This window comes from Panthera pardus, unplaced genomic scaffold (assembly GCF_024362965.1).
Source record: "Panthera pardus isolate Hobbes unplaced genomic scaffold, ASM2436296v1 HiC_scaffold_20, whole genome shotgun sequence".
Taxonomy (NCBI): domain Eukaryota; kingdom Metazoa; phylum Chordata; class Mammalia; order Carnivora; family Felidae; genus Panthera; species Panthera pardus.
Window position 1 is genome coordinate 5,003,538 of NW_026526766.1, and position 13,160 is coordinate 5,016,697.

The 13,160-nt window shown below is 45.7% G+C and overlaps 1 pseudogene; it reads left to right on the plus strand.

Moving 5' to 3' along the window:
• The first annotated feature begins 1,374 nt into the window (after positions 1 to 1,374).
• LOC128778711 (U6 spliceosomal RNA) lies at positions 1,375 to 1,471 on the plus strand (annotated as a pseudogene).
• The last annotated feature ends 11,689 nt before the right edge of the window (positions 1,472 to 13,160 follow it).

Sequence of the window (13,160 nt, forward strand, 5' to 3'; positions counted from 1 at the left end):
TCAGACTCCTAATTAGTGCCCTTTGAGTGACTTAGCCCTGAAACAGGGGCTATTTATCCATTGTGGGTAATGTCGCATCTATCACGTAGGCGGTCTGGATTTTTGCCTTTGTTTTATCTGCCGCAAGCAAACTCATAGATAACGCATTTTTAAAGAGGGAGAATAAGGCGATCGTGTCGACTGGATTTTTTCTCTAACTCGTTGTGAATTCGGGGTATATTATTTCCATCACAGGCAACACAAGAACAGAAACATGCTAGTGCATAATCCTCCGAGATTTAGTTCTGTCTGAAATGACAAAGGACCGTTATTTCTTTGCATAGAGTCGGAGCGTATTCAAACATGCTGAGGTCGTGTGTCACATCGCGGTATCATTCATTTTGGACGTTTGGGGTTGGGATGGCTTATCCAGTTTTTCCTGCCTTCAGTTCACCGACTCTTGATGTGTTGTTCGTGCCGGTTGTGAATTGACTCTGCTGTGCGTACCACGATCTTCTAAAAAAAAAAAAAATCAAACCTATTTTAAGGTGTATTCCACCCCCCACCCCCACCCCCCGCCCCCCAGCCCCATTAAGTTTTTACAATGTTCTTGCAAAGTTCCAGCTCGGGTTGTGACTCAGGCCAACTCAGAACCATCAGAGAGTTACTGGCGAGTGACAGGCACAGTGATGCTATTCTGAGTTGGGGACCAACAGCACCATTCAGGGTCTTTGATGCCAATTAAGAGCGAGGCCAAAGATGAGCTGAGCAGGGAGTCTACGTCCTTTCACGGGGTGAGAAGAGACGGGAAAGAGCTATTTTGATTGAGCGCGAAATATACGATCGTAGGAGGGATCCGTGACCGCATTCGTGTCCCTTCCTTCTCTTATTGCTGCATTTAGTGCAAATTTAACGAGTGTCTGCCCCTTGCCCGACCCGTGTCAGGTGCTGAGATGATGAAAAGTGGTAACAAAGGGAAACCGGGGCTTCAGGAACAGACAAAGTGCCAAGGAAGGTCGCAGAGCGGCCGGAGATGTTCTGAGGGCCCCTGAAGGGGTGGCCACTCGTTCTGACCAGGAGTTGGGGAAGGCATCTGGGGTGGCACATTTGAACGTGGTCGTGAAGGATGCAGTGGGAGGGCCCGGGTGGAAGAGGCATTTCAGGAACGAGGACACAAAGACAGGGGAGTGGTGAGAGAGCAAAACAGGACACCAGGCAGCTAGTGTGCCCGGAGGTGCTTCCAGGGGCCGAGCATAGGATTTCTGGGAAGGACGGTGGACAGAGGGACCAGAGAGACAGGTGGGCCTGGTTCTGTGAGAGTCGATGACATTGTAAGAAGACAAGGAGTCCCTGAAAGGTCTGAAACGGGTAATAAAATCCAAATATATTAGCACAGTGCTCACTTCGGCAACATATATCTTCGACACAGAGAAGATTAGCGTGGTCCCTGCCCGAGGATGACACACACATTCATGAAAGGTTCCATATTTTTTCTAAACAAACAAGAAGGAAAACAAAACCAAATGGTAGCACAGCTATAGTCTAAGACGTTTTGGAAGCCATGTTGCTTCCTGCTCCAAAATTCATGAAGAAAATATCAGCGATAGTAAGAGTAAGACGTGGGACAGCATACCTGTATCTCTTGGATAAATACCTAGTAGTCAACTTCTGGGTATTAAGGCAGTTCTATTTTTAAATTAAAAAAAAATTAATTAAATTAAAATAAAAAATAAAATGAAATGTAAAAAAAAGAAGAGTAAAACGTGGGGTGCCTGGGGGGTTCAGTCGGTTAAGCGTCTGACTTCGGCTCAGGTCATGATCTTACGGTTTGTGAGTTTGAGCCCCGCATCGGGCTCTGTGCTGACAGCTCAGAGCCCGGAGCCTGCTTCCCATTCTGTGTCCCCCTCTCTCTCTCTGCTCCTCCACCACTCATGCTCTCTCTCTCTCTCTCTCTCTCTGTCTGTGTGTGTCTCTCTCTGTCAAAAATAACTAAACATTAAAAAAAAAAAAGAGTAAAACTTAATGTTCAGAGTCAACAGAGAGTCTCTGGACAGAAGGAGAAGTGCAGGGTCCCTGTGTCCAGGGGCATTCTGCCTCTATTTTCTTTTATTTTCCTCCTTTCCCTCCCATTGGATGATCAATATCCTTATTTTCCCGTTGATTTGGCTCTTTTGGAAATACCCAGCAAAGCTAATTCAAGCTAGGGCTTAGAAGCCCACGAGAGGCCAATGCCAAGAACGGAGACATGACATAAAGTTATAAAAATGTGAGTATTAGGGAACTAGGCAAAGAAGAGAAATAACCCACCTGCACAGACTGTCTTTGTGGTCACAACGCTCTCATGGATGGCCTAGAGACAGCTCCCAGGGCAAGCTGGAGAGACACAGACATGTGAGCCGTGGCTTTCTCCTCCAGGGACCGCCTGTAGCCACCTGTCTTCACAACAAAAGTGATGCCAGGCCACCGAGCTCATGTTCCGTCTCCTCTGTGAACACTCTCTTATCTCTCCAAGGGCGTCTGTTGCCGCTTTGAACTTCTGGAGTACTTTCTGGCTATTCTGCTTTTCCGTAAACAACATTATTTTGTGTTTACGGCACAAATAATTTCTTAGCTTGGGAGCGATAATAACTATATCTTGCACTCTGTGCTTCTCCTGTTTCTATTACTGCTGAGGGGCAAGCGTAAGAAGAGCATGTGTTTGGGCGAAAGTCGAAGAACGTATCAGGGTGGGTTTGCAGCAGCAGAAAATATAACTTAATGATTCAAGGACACACGCAGGTTAGGCGTATAGGTCCTGAGCGGATGGCAGGAGGTCAGCCGCTGCCGAGATCTATCCAGGCTCTTGCGTCACGTTCCTGATTGGCCACAAAAACAAAAGAGTCCGGCCCTTCGGTAGCACCCTCTTCCTTGTAGTTCTGATTTTCTAGAACATTCTCCCGACCTGCACGTCGTCCCCGGTTGTACCGATTTATCGTGGTCTATCATTACCAACTGACCTAGATAATTGTTCCTTCTCACCAACGCTTCCCACTCAACAATTATTTGGGAGACAATGGAGCCAATTACTTCACTTCGAATACATTTAAGTCAGTCAGTAATTTTAGACAGCAAATTAGACAGCGTTTTCTCGCAGTAAGAGTTTGTGATTGAACTACAACTTTTCATTTCATTGGCAAATTCTACTATCCCAGTTCCTGTTCTTTTTAAAGTAAACCGCCAAGGAAACTTTCTGAAAACTAGAGACTCTGGAAAAGAAGCCATTTGCTTCCTTCATGTAGTCTGTCCTCGGTAATGTCTCTTGGGCAGGGATGGAAAATTGCTTTTATTCTTTTTATAACATCTGATTGATTGGTTGTGGCTGCCTGGAGCCTCCTCTCCACTCTGGGGAGAAGAAGGCAGTGGTTGATTAATCAGGTCTGCCAGGAATGGAAGAGGGGCAACTATGTAAGAACTTTGGATAGTGGGGGTCTTTACCATCAGTGCCTGAAAATGTGGCTGCAATCTATTTCTTCTTCTTCTTCTTCTTCTTCTTCTTCTTCTTCTTCTTCTTCTCCTTCTTCTTCTTCGGTTTATTTATTTCTTTTGAGACAGACAGAGAGAGCATGAGTAGGAGGGGGCAGAGAGAGGGAGAGGGAGAATCCCAAGCTGACAGCACAGAGCCCAATGCCGGGATCGATCTCACGAACTGTGAGATCGTGACCTGAGCCCATCAAGAGTCAGACGCTTAACCGACTGAGCCACCCAACTGCCCCTGCAATCTATTTATTCTGTGACCATCCCTGCTTAGAGATTTAGGAGACTATCCTAATATCTAGTGGAAAAAAGAGGAAAGAAGTGGCATGAACTCAAATCTTAATTTTTTAATAGAAATGTCTTGTATAATAACATTTGGCTAAGTGTAAGACAGCAGTAACCCCTACCATACATGGAGAGAGCACTACATGCCAGAAATTGTTCTAGATGTTTCCCTGTGTCTAGCCATGTGATACATATACTCAGAGATACTGTCTTAAATATTTTCTAAAACACGAGAGACAGAAAAGGTTCAAGGGAGGTTCTTGCAAAATAAACATAGAGAAGCCCTTTTATATCATTATATGATATGCAGTTTTTATAATCAAAGCAACTCACTGAGAACCTTTCAGGACGGTGATGACTGTAATCATAGTTTTTTGTTTTTTTTTTTAAGGAAGTTTAAGGGGAATTCCAATAAAATGAATCAGTAGATGAACACGTGGAGGACCCCCCTCTGCTCCAAATATACAACTCTGAGGGATAAAATGATAAGAGTATAGCGAAGATAAGTAGGCATGCTCTTCAGCCAAATCCTCAAGGCCGTGGACAGGAAGGGGGGTGGGGAGAGCAGTGAACGAGACCGAAGTCATAGAGTTAATGCTGTCAGGTTGTGGTCATCAGGTTACTGCATGCAGGGAACAGATTCCAAGTGTTTTACGAGACAACGGTAAGCATGTGAAGCCAGGGCTAAAGGGGAGACTTTTCACCCCTGAAACGAGACAGAGGGGCCAGCTGCAATGACAGCTGAATCCATGACTTGTACGGAAAAACAGACATGAGCAGCAGGGATTCAGAGACCCCCAAGTTAAACTTACTAAACGCATAAAAAAAATCTCATGCTAGAAATAACAGCAAAATTAATACCAGAGGATTCGCTGAAGGCATAGGATTTAAATTTATAGAACAGTTTGACAAAGATTTTAACATTAGGAGGCATAAGAGCCTCCAGAAGATAAATAACACAGTAATATCCATTAAAATAAAAAAAATGTGAAACATAAACAGGCAGATGTGATATAAGAACAGGCTGCCGTAGAAAGTACCGGTTAGGGAGTTGGCCACCCTGCCAGACGGACGCACTGGGAGAAGGCGACCCTTTTACAAAGGGATTTTTTTTTTTTATTTTTTTTTATTTAAAAAAAAATTTTTTTTAACGTTTTATTTATTTTTGAGACAGAGAGAGACACAGCATGAACGGGGGAGGGGCAGAGAGAGAGAGGGAGACACAGAATCGGAAGCAGGCTCCAGGCCCTGAGCCATCAGCCCAGAGCCCGACGTGGGGCTCGAACTCACGGACCGTGAGATCGTGACCTGAGCCGAAGTAGAACGCCCAACCGACTGAGCCACCCAGACGCCCCCTTTTTTTTTTTTAAATAAAAAAAAAAGCCATGCATTTAAAATCATTCCCTTAATCAATTGAGTAGGAACCCGTTGGGTGCCCCGTATGGAATGCTGTGGAAGATGAATCTTTCCAGGCCTCTGTATGAGTTTGAATGTTTTCAGCTGTAAGAAAGAGAAAGTCCGGTTGCAAACGCCTTTAAACAATAGGCAAGCTCAGCTTACATAACAAGAAGTCTGGGGCCGGGCAGCTCCAGAAGCGGTTCGTCCAGAAACTCAGCAATGTCATCAAGGATCCAGCTTGCGGGGAGCCTGAGGTGGCTCGGTAGGTGAGGCGCCAGGCTCTTGGTTTCGCCTCACGTCATGATCTCATGGCTCGTGAGACCGGGTCCTGCGTTGGGCTCTATACTGACAGTGCAGAGCCTGCTTGGGATTCTCTCTCTCCCTGTCTCTCAGCCCCTCTCCTGCTCACTCACGCACATGTGCACGCGTGCGCCCACTCTCTTTCTCTCAAGATAAACAAATAGAGAAACCTTTAAAAAATGCTTAAAAAAAAAAAAAAAAGGATTCAGGTTGCTTCCACCTTTCTTAGCATATCCTGCCCAGACTAACTCCCCTCGTGGTCCCAACATGGCTGCTACGGTTCCGGGCATTCACATGTAGGCACCAACAAGCATATAGGACACCAGAAGGAGGAAAGGGACCATTTCTTTCAGATCTACGTCTTGCGTTAGACAATTCACAGTTTACCTGGTGGGGCTGGACATGGGGCCCAGCCGACTCTAAAGACAAGGAAGGTGGGCATCAGGAAGTAAGACATAGACAGCAAATATTAACACCAGGATGCCTGTTAGTGATTCCTGGGCCATCTTAGATGCCACAGGTCCTCATGGCAAGACCCCGGAAACCAGGGCACCGTAGACTGATTTCTCCTCACACCCTCACCACAGCAGCCAGAAAATATCGGGCACCTGGAATATTCTGGCAAGAGTCTTGGGTATGAGATTTCTACAGATGTCCCGTAAAGGAACAAAGGGGGGCACTCCACATCCACCTATCTGCCAGCCCATCTCCTGGGTGATGGTTTCCTTGATGAAATGCTCCTCTCTGTCTTGTGACCGGTTTTGATCCTAAATATGAACTTACCTCGTTTTATTTTTGTTACCGTTTTAATTTTGTTCTCTTTGGGGTTTCCATTTGTCCCTACTTCTCCCCATTTGTCACACTAGTTCGAAGCCTTTTATCTTTGACCTCCTCCAACTCACACCGTTTTTAGAGTTTTCTTCAGGCGTAGTTGGGTTTTGCTCTGTGATCTCTTGTGAGGAACTTTTCTCTTAAGAGGCGAACTTATCCTGTTTTCATCTAGTAATGTGACAGATGTGTTTGTTCGTATCCCTGTGATCTGTTTATTTCTGTTTAAAGTCTTCCTTTGTTTCCTACATGTTTCCATAGTGTTTTCCCTTCTTTGTTTTCATAATTTATTCCAGTAATTGTAAGATTTAGTAAACATATCTTTGGCTACTCTGGAGGTTAACTTTTATAATGGTAAAATATGTACATTTTAAGTATATATAGTAGAATATGGACACAAAACTCTATTTCCTGATTTTTTTTTTTTTACCTCTTCCTTCCTTTAGGTTCAGAAAAAATTATGACATTAACGACATGGTATTTGACCAAGGACTATGGAAACTAACAGATTGTGAAAAGAAAATTGTCTTTGAGGTAGACAGACCTCTCCATCAGGGCTGATGGCAGACGGCCATCTTTCTGTGGGTATATTCTATACCAGTGAAGTTCATCTTATTGGTTATATTTTGCAGCATGCATCATTTGACTCTCCTGATAATTTTGATTTCTACAGAATACGGTTGAAATTAGATGAATTAACTTTTTTTTCCTTTAAATTAAAGGACACCTAGGTGGCTCAGTCGGTTAAGCATCCGACTCTTGATTTCAGCTCAGATCATGATCTCACGGTTCCTGAGACTGAACCCACGTCGGGCTCCTCGCTGACAGCATGAAGCCTGGTTGGGATTCTCTCTCTCCCTTGCTTTCTGCCCCTCTCCCACTCATCCTTTCTCTCTCTCTGTCAAAACAAATTTAAAAAAATTAATAGAGGCTTTAAAAAAGCTCAGTAAAGGCGAGGACCTGCTAAAGGAAAGCCTAAAGGAAAACAACTCAGATATAAAAAAAAAAAAAAAAAGAATCTTTTCTATTCCTCTAGTGAAAAACTACTCTCCGGTTCTAAGTCAGAAAATTGAAAAGACCTGTTTGGGTTTAGAAGCCGCTGGGGTGCCATTTAATGCAACAGCAATTGTGCATGAAATACCGTAAACATGAATGTATCAGAGAACGCAACGACTATAAAACAGTATAACAAGCAGTTTTGGAGGTGACGTAGGGAGGGTATTAAAATGATAACTTATCAAAGGTGCTTAGCTGCTGGCCACAAGAAACAGAAAACAGTTAAAAATTCACAGGCAACCATGTAACTGAGTGTAAGTTTTAATAGATGACGCTTGATAATAATTTAGATTGAGCCAAATACGCACTTTCAGAGGAAGATCTTTATTATGGGCGAAGCACGGTGATCAAAAAGGAACAAAATATTTAGATGCTGAAGGGCCGTTTCGTGGACTCAAGAAATTGGGTCCAAATCGCATGCAGAGACGGGGACTTCTTGAATTTTGAAAGGGTATTATTTCCAAATTTTGTGAGGAAGCACTTCTTTTTCTTATTCTCAACTATGTGAATCCCATTCCACAGGGTGCAGAAGAGCGGGTGCGTGTAGAATACGTAGTTTTCTATAATGCGTAGTTTTCTAAAATGCGTTTGGTTCCTTATAGTTTAACTGAGAAGACACATCTACGAAGTGATGATGTGGTTTCGTGTTCCCAACCCCTCAAAGATGTTCACATGCTGATCCTTAGAACCTGTGAATACGTACCTTGCGTGACAATGGGATTGCGGCTTTGAGTAAGTTACAAATTTTTAGATGAGGTGATTGTCCTGGATTGTTTGGGTGGGCCCAGCGTAATCACAAGGGTCATCGTAAGTGAAAAGGAGAAGAGGGATGGTCAGGTATCAGAGTCAGAGAGATACTGTGCTGCGTCTTTGGAGGTGGATGAGGGGCCACAAACCAAGAAATACAAACACCTCTGTGACTTGTAAAAGGCAAGGAAACAAGTTTCCCTTTAGAGCCTCTAAAAGGAACACGGCCCTGCCAACATCTTGATTTCAGTCTAGAAAGATCTGTTTTGGACTTCTGACCCAAGAGGATCCTTTTGTGCTGTTTTTTATGGAGTGTTCGTGATATTTTGTTACAGCAGCAAATAAGAAACACATACACCAAGAAAGTGTAAACAAGCAATCGCATTTTCAGCTGGAACAATAGAGATAAAAGGAAGGAACATTTTTTGACCTTGGATAGGATCATAACGTCCAAGGGAGAGCGTGCCATGAACCCGGGGGCAGAACAGCCGCCATGAGGCATGCGTGGCGGTTCTTGTGAATGGTCCAGTTGGCCGTCCTGGGGATGTGGGGAGAAGAGCTTGAAGGGACAGCAGGACCTGGACGCTGGAGCCTGGGTTCAAGGTGGAGTGACCCTGGAAGATTCCGAGCACAACGGTGACCTAGTGTGTTCTAGGAAACTCATCTGCCATAATGTGTAGGGGGAGAGGGTAAGAGGGAGAGCAGTTAAGAGGAGGAGGAGAATGAGGTGGCCATGGGAATTGAAAAGTGGGGGGTATGCCCAAGCAGGAGGCCTGACATGTGATGGTTCATTTATTCATTACAGAAAAGTCTTTATGAAGTCCTTTCTGATGCCTGGTGCCTAGCAGAAGCCGATACATTAGAACATGGTGGGGAGACAGAAACTAGCAAAATATCCCCACGCATCCAGGCAAAAGCACAACAGTGGGAGAGGCCAGACAGGGGGACCTCATGCTGCGCATAATAATGGTGATAAGGTGAGCTAACCTCAGCTGAGAGCTTACATTATTGGAGAATGATTGAAACCAACTATAGATCAAGGCCCAGATGATGCCACATTGAGAATTTGGATTTATCCTTATTCAAATGTCTTTGGACAGCTTCCAAATGCTCCCATCCCTTCTTTCTAGGGACCAGGAGCCACATTACAGAGCTGTGACGCTCTCCTTAGTGACCCACTCTGAGAACCAGAGTGACGCTGATGGCCTTCCTGCCTCAGGACCCAGGAGGGGCGCGTGAAGCCCTGCTTTCTTCATCCGAGCCTTCCTTAATGGAGCATCTATGGATTGCTTCTTCCAGAAAGGCTTAGAAGCAACTAAAAAATAATCCAGATGGATCCCGGTTCCTGCCTCTCCTACCTTAAAGTATTTGCCTTACTTGAGCTCCCTTCTCCTAGGGTGACGTTGAGTCCAATTGACTGATCGCCCTCAGGTAAAGAAAAATAAGTAAATGTCAAGGAGACATTGAGAAACGTATCCTCGAAAAATGTCTTCATGACGTTTAGGAAGCTGCATTCAAGTTGTTGTCCATTATGCTACGCATTTTCTACCGTTAGGTTCTATGTAAATCCTTCCCTTAAAATTTAACCCAAAAAAAACTCTTCTCTCAATTAATGTATTTTTTGTGTTTTCATTTCTAAAATAATAGCTTCTAATTTTTTTTCTGTGTATGTTAAAATTTTAAAGACGATAAAAAATGGAGGGTTTTATGATAAAGTATAGTTGCTCTTCTGGGCACATTTTCTTCCTTATGTTAGAAGAAGATCCGAGTTTCTGCTTTGTTAAACTTAAGGTGTGTACGTCCTGTTTTGGGTGTTAACAGGGCATTTTCATCGACTGAAACTCACCACTTTAGCTTTCTGGTCAGTTGGCGTTTACATCATACTCTCAGTCTATGGCTCAATTGTCCACACTCTTCTGTACTGACCGTGCTGGCTGTAAAATAGCCTAGGGGTACGACATCATTTATGAGATAGGACCTTCGCTCTGTTCTGACTGCTCACATCTATTGTTAAAGAAATGAATGTCTTCTGGAAGCAATCAGCTTCGAAAAAGAGTTCTTTTGGAGATTATCTCCGTGGTTGAAAACGGGTAGGTAAATCTACTTTTCAGTGTGAACGATGAGAAGCTCAGAATGGAAATGAGTGCCTTTGACTTTTTGAATTAAGCGCTCCAAGGAACAGAATATTTTGTGGGAAATCTCCGAGAAGGTGATAAAAATTCTAGAGGAATTTTTGTCAATGTGAATGAAGATTTCTGTGGATCACAGGACATGCTGGAGCTTGCAGACGTAAAAGCACTGTGCAGGCACAGGGAGCCAGGAATGACACCGAGCACTTTGTAAAAACCCTTGAGAACACTAGCTCGCACAGACGCAGGGGTCCTGTCGTGGGTTTTGGGGGGCATCAGCGGAGCCCAGGCACCTATCGAGTGTGCTGTGCGTGTGCGGTGAATCTATTCCTTGGGCTCCAGGCACCTCATCTATAAAATTTGGTTGTCAGATGAGCTTTCTCTAAAGTCCCTCCCAGCCCTGCTTCCTCGCTCCTCCTGCATCTTCTATCTCTGCCTGTATTAGAAGATCCTGCGAATAGTGTCCCCACCCAGCTGCCACCCTGACCTGCAGAAAGGGACTCATGGGAGCCCGTATGCATACAGGAGTCAAAGCCCGCTCTTGTAAGCTCCAGCCTTTTGTACTGGACCAGTGTCTCTGAGTAATGTTGGCTTCTCTCCCATATGACACCCAGGTCTCATAGTTCCACCCGCTCAGACGAATTGCCTTCACTACTTCTGAGGACATAGATTTCACACTGTCTCTTCTGTTTCCTTTCCTCTGGAGCTACCCATGGTCGTCAACGTCCTACCAGAAATATGGAGCCCACTCTGCTTTGGGGCTACTATGATAGTCCAAGTTTTGTTTGGTTGGTTGGGCCCATTCCCATATTCCCTCCGCGGCCAGGCATGTGTTTTACACTATTTTCTATAGCCCTTAAGAGCCTTAAGACTGAAGGGTATACTTAACCTAACGCTTCTTTCTTCTCCTTTAACCTTGTTATGAAATCAATTGCCATAAAATTGACAGGTTCTTAGAATCGAAGACACAGAGTGCATTCCTCTGGTATTTTCTCCATATTTTCATGGGGTGCAGGAAACATTTCACACGTGCCACTCTTGCCACAGTTAGTTCTGACAAATTTGAATCTGTTCTGTGACGAGTAGGGGAGATGATTCATTTTCAGAAACACCAAATAAAAGCTGTGCTGTCTAGTTAACGGTAGGTTTACAACCAACTGGAAATATGTATGAACCAACCCCCCCCCCCCCCCCCCCGCTCCGCCCCAGACCTCAATGGAGTCCCAGACCCTTAGGCACTTCACTTCCTGGTTCTTCTTCCCTTCTCTGTTTCGAGGGCTTATTTCCCTGGGCTTTGCAATGAGCACGCACCAAAGAACAGAGAGAGGAGGGACTGAAAGTCTCAGGGAACGTACGTTTGTTCCGATCAGACTACTTTTCACCCTCCATGGGCATAGGCGCCATCCGGGTAAGGCTGCAACGTCTGTGGTACTCAGCTAATGAGGAACCAGGGGAGGGTCGTGCATGCTGGGAGATAAGTTGTGCACTGTAACTGCCCTGAGTGTTCCTGTCCATCAAGTACCTGCTCTTGCAAGAATGTTGATCGAAGCCTCGCTTGACCGGGCTCTGAGTCTCTGTGTCCCTCCTTTGACTGGGTCGGCGGACTTATTCCTCACACGTTCTGCAGAGTCTTCCAAAAAGGAAGAAAAGGAGAACAGTGATGATTGCCCAGCCTCTAGACCAGAACAGCATCCCACTGGTAAGGGATAACCGGCATATTTGAGGACCACCAGCGCTGGAAGAATGGATGGGTGCAGGAGTGATGACTCCCCCAGCCCAGCCAAGCTCTGAGGGGTAATGCCTGTGTGGTGACGTAAGTCCCCTGCTCCCTGGGAACTCCTGCCTCCTCTGCAAGGCCCGCTCATCCACAAGCACAGGGCAGCAGCTGCTGGGATCCGGGAAGAGGAGCCCATTCAGCTGGAAGCCCACGGTGAGAACGCGAATGTGATCTTGAGTGCGACGGTTACCTTTATGTGTCAACTTGAAGGGTGTTTTTGGACGAGACAGACATTTAAATCAGTGAAATTTGGGTAAAGCAGATTGCTCTCTATGGTGTTGGGCCTCATTCAGTCAGTCGAAGGTCTCGGTAGAGCAAAAACACTGGCTTCCCCAAGCAAGAGGGAATACTCCAGCAGACCGCCTTCAGATTCGCCTGCACCCCTGGCTCTCTTGAGTTTCCAGCAGATGACCTTGGGACTGGAGCTGAAACACCGACTTTCTTGGATCCCAAGCTTACCGGCCAACACAGCAGATTTTGGACTCATTAACCTCCATGATTACATGAGCCAATTCCTTATAATAAATCTCTCTGCAGATGCCCATGCTATTGGTTCTGCTTCTCTGGAGCACTCTAGCACACTGGGTCACGCAAGGTGGTTTCTGCCTGGAGCCGTGGATGTCAGAGACACAGGGGAGGCACAACCTGGCCAAGACATTGGCAGTGCTGTCCCCCCCTCCCCCCAGACACGACCACAGGAGACCACCACTGCCAGCATCGACAAGGCAGAGATATCAGTGGAAGAGCTACTGGACGGAGCATGGGTCCAGGCTGTCTGGGAGCTGGAAGAAGGGCAAACACCAGGAGGGGACAGGCAGCTCCAGGAACCATGTGCCGTGGGACTCTGGACCTCGTACTTTCCCTGTTCGTATAGCATGGAGCTCTTTGCGGACTGCCGCTGAGTTAGGTGAGCCAGGCTGCCATCTTGCCAGCTGCCAGAGCTTGGCGATGCCGATGCTGCCCGGTGAGGGCCGCACATCCATCCTTTTCCATCTGCTGTTCCGTATCCCTGTCACCTGCCCCAACTTCAGGGGATTTCCTGACACCCTTCCCCCCAAATCCTCTAGATCAGGTCACTCCTGCTGTGAGTTCTTACCGTACCTGGTGCTTCTCCTCTATCACGATGAGCCCCATTTGCTGCTGTGTCC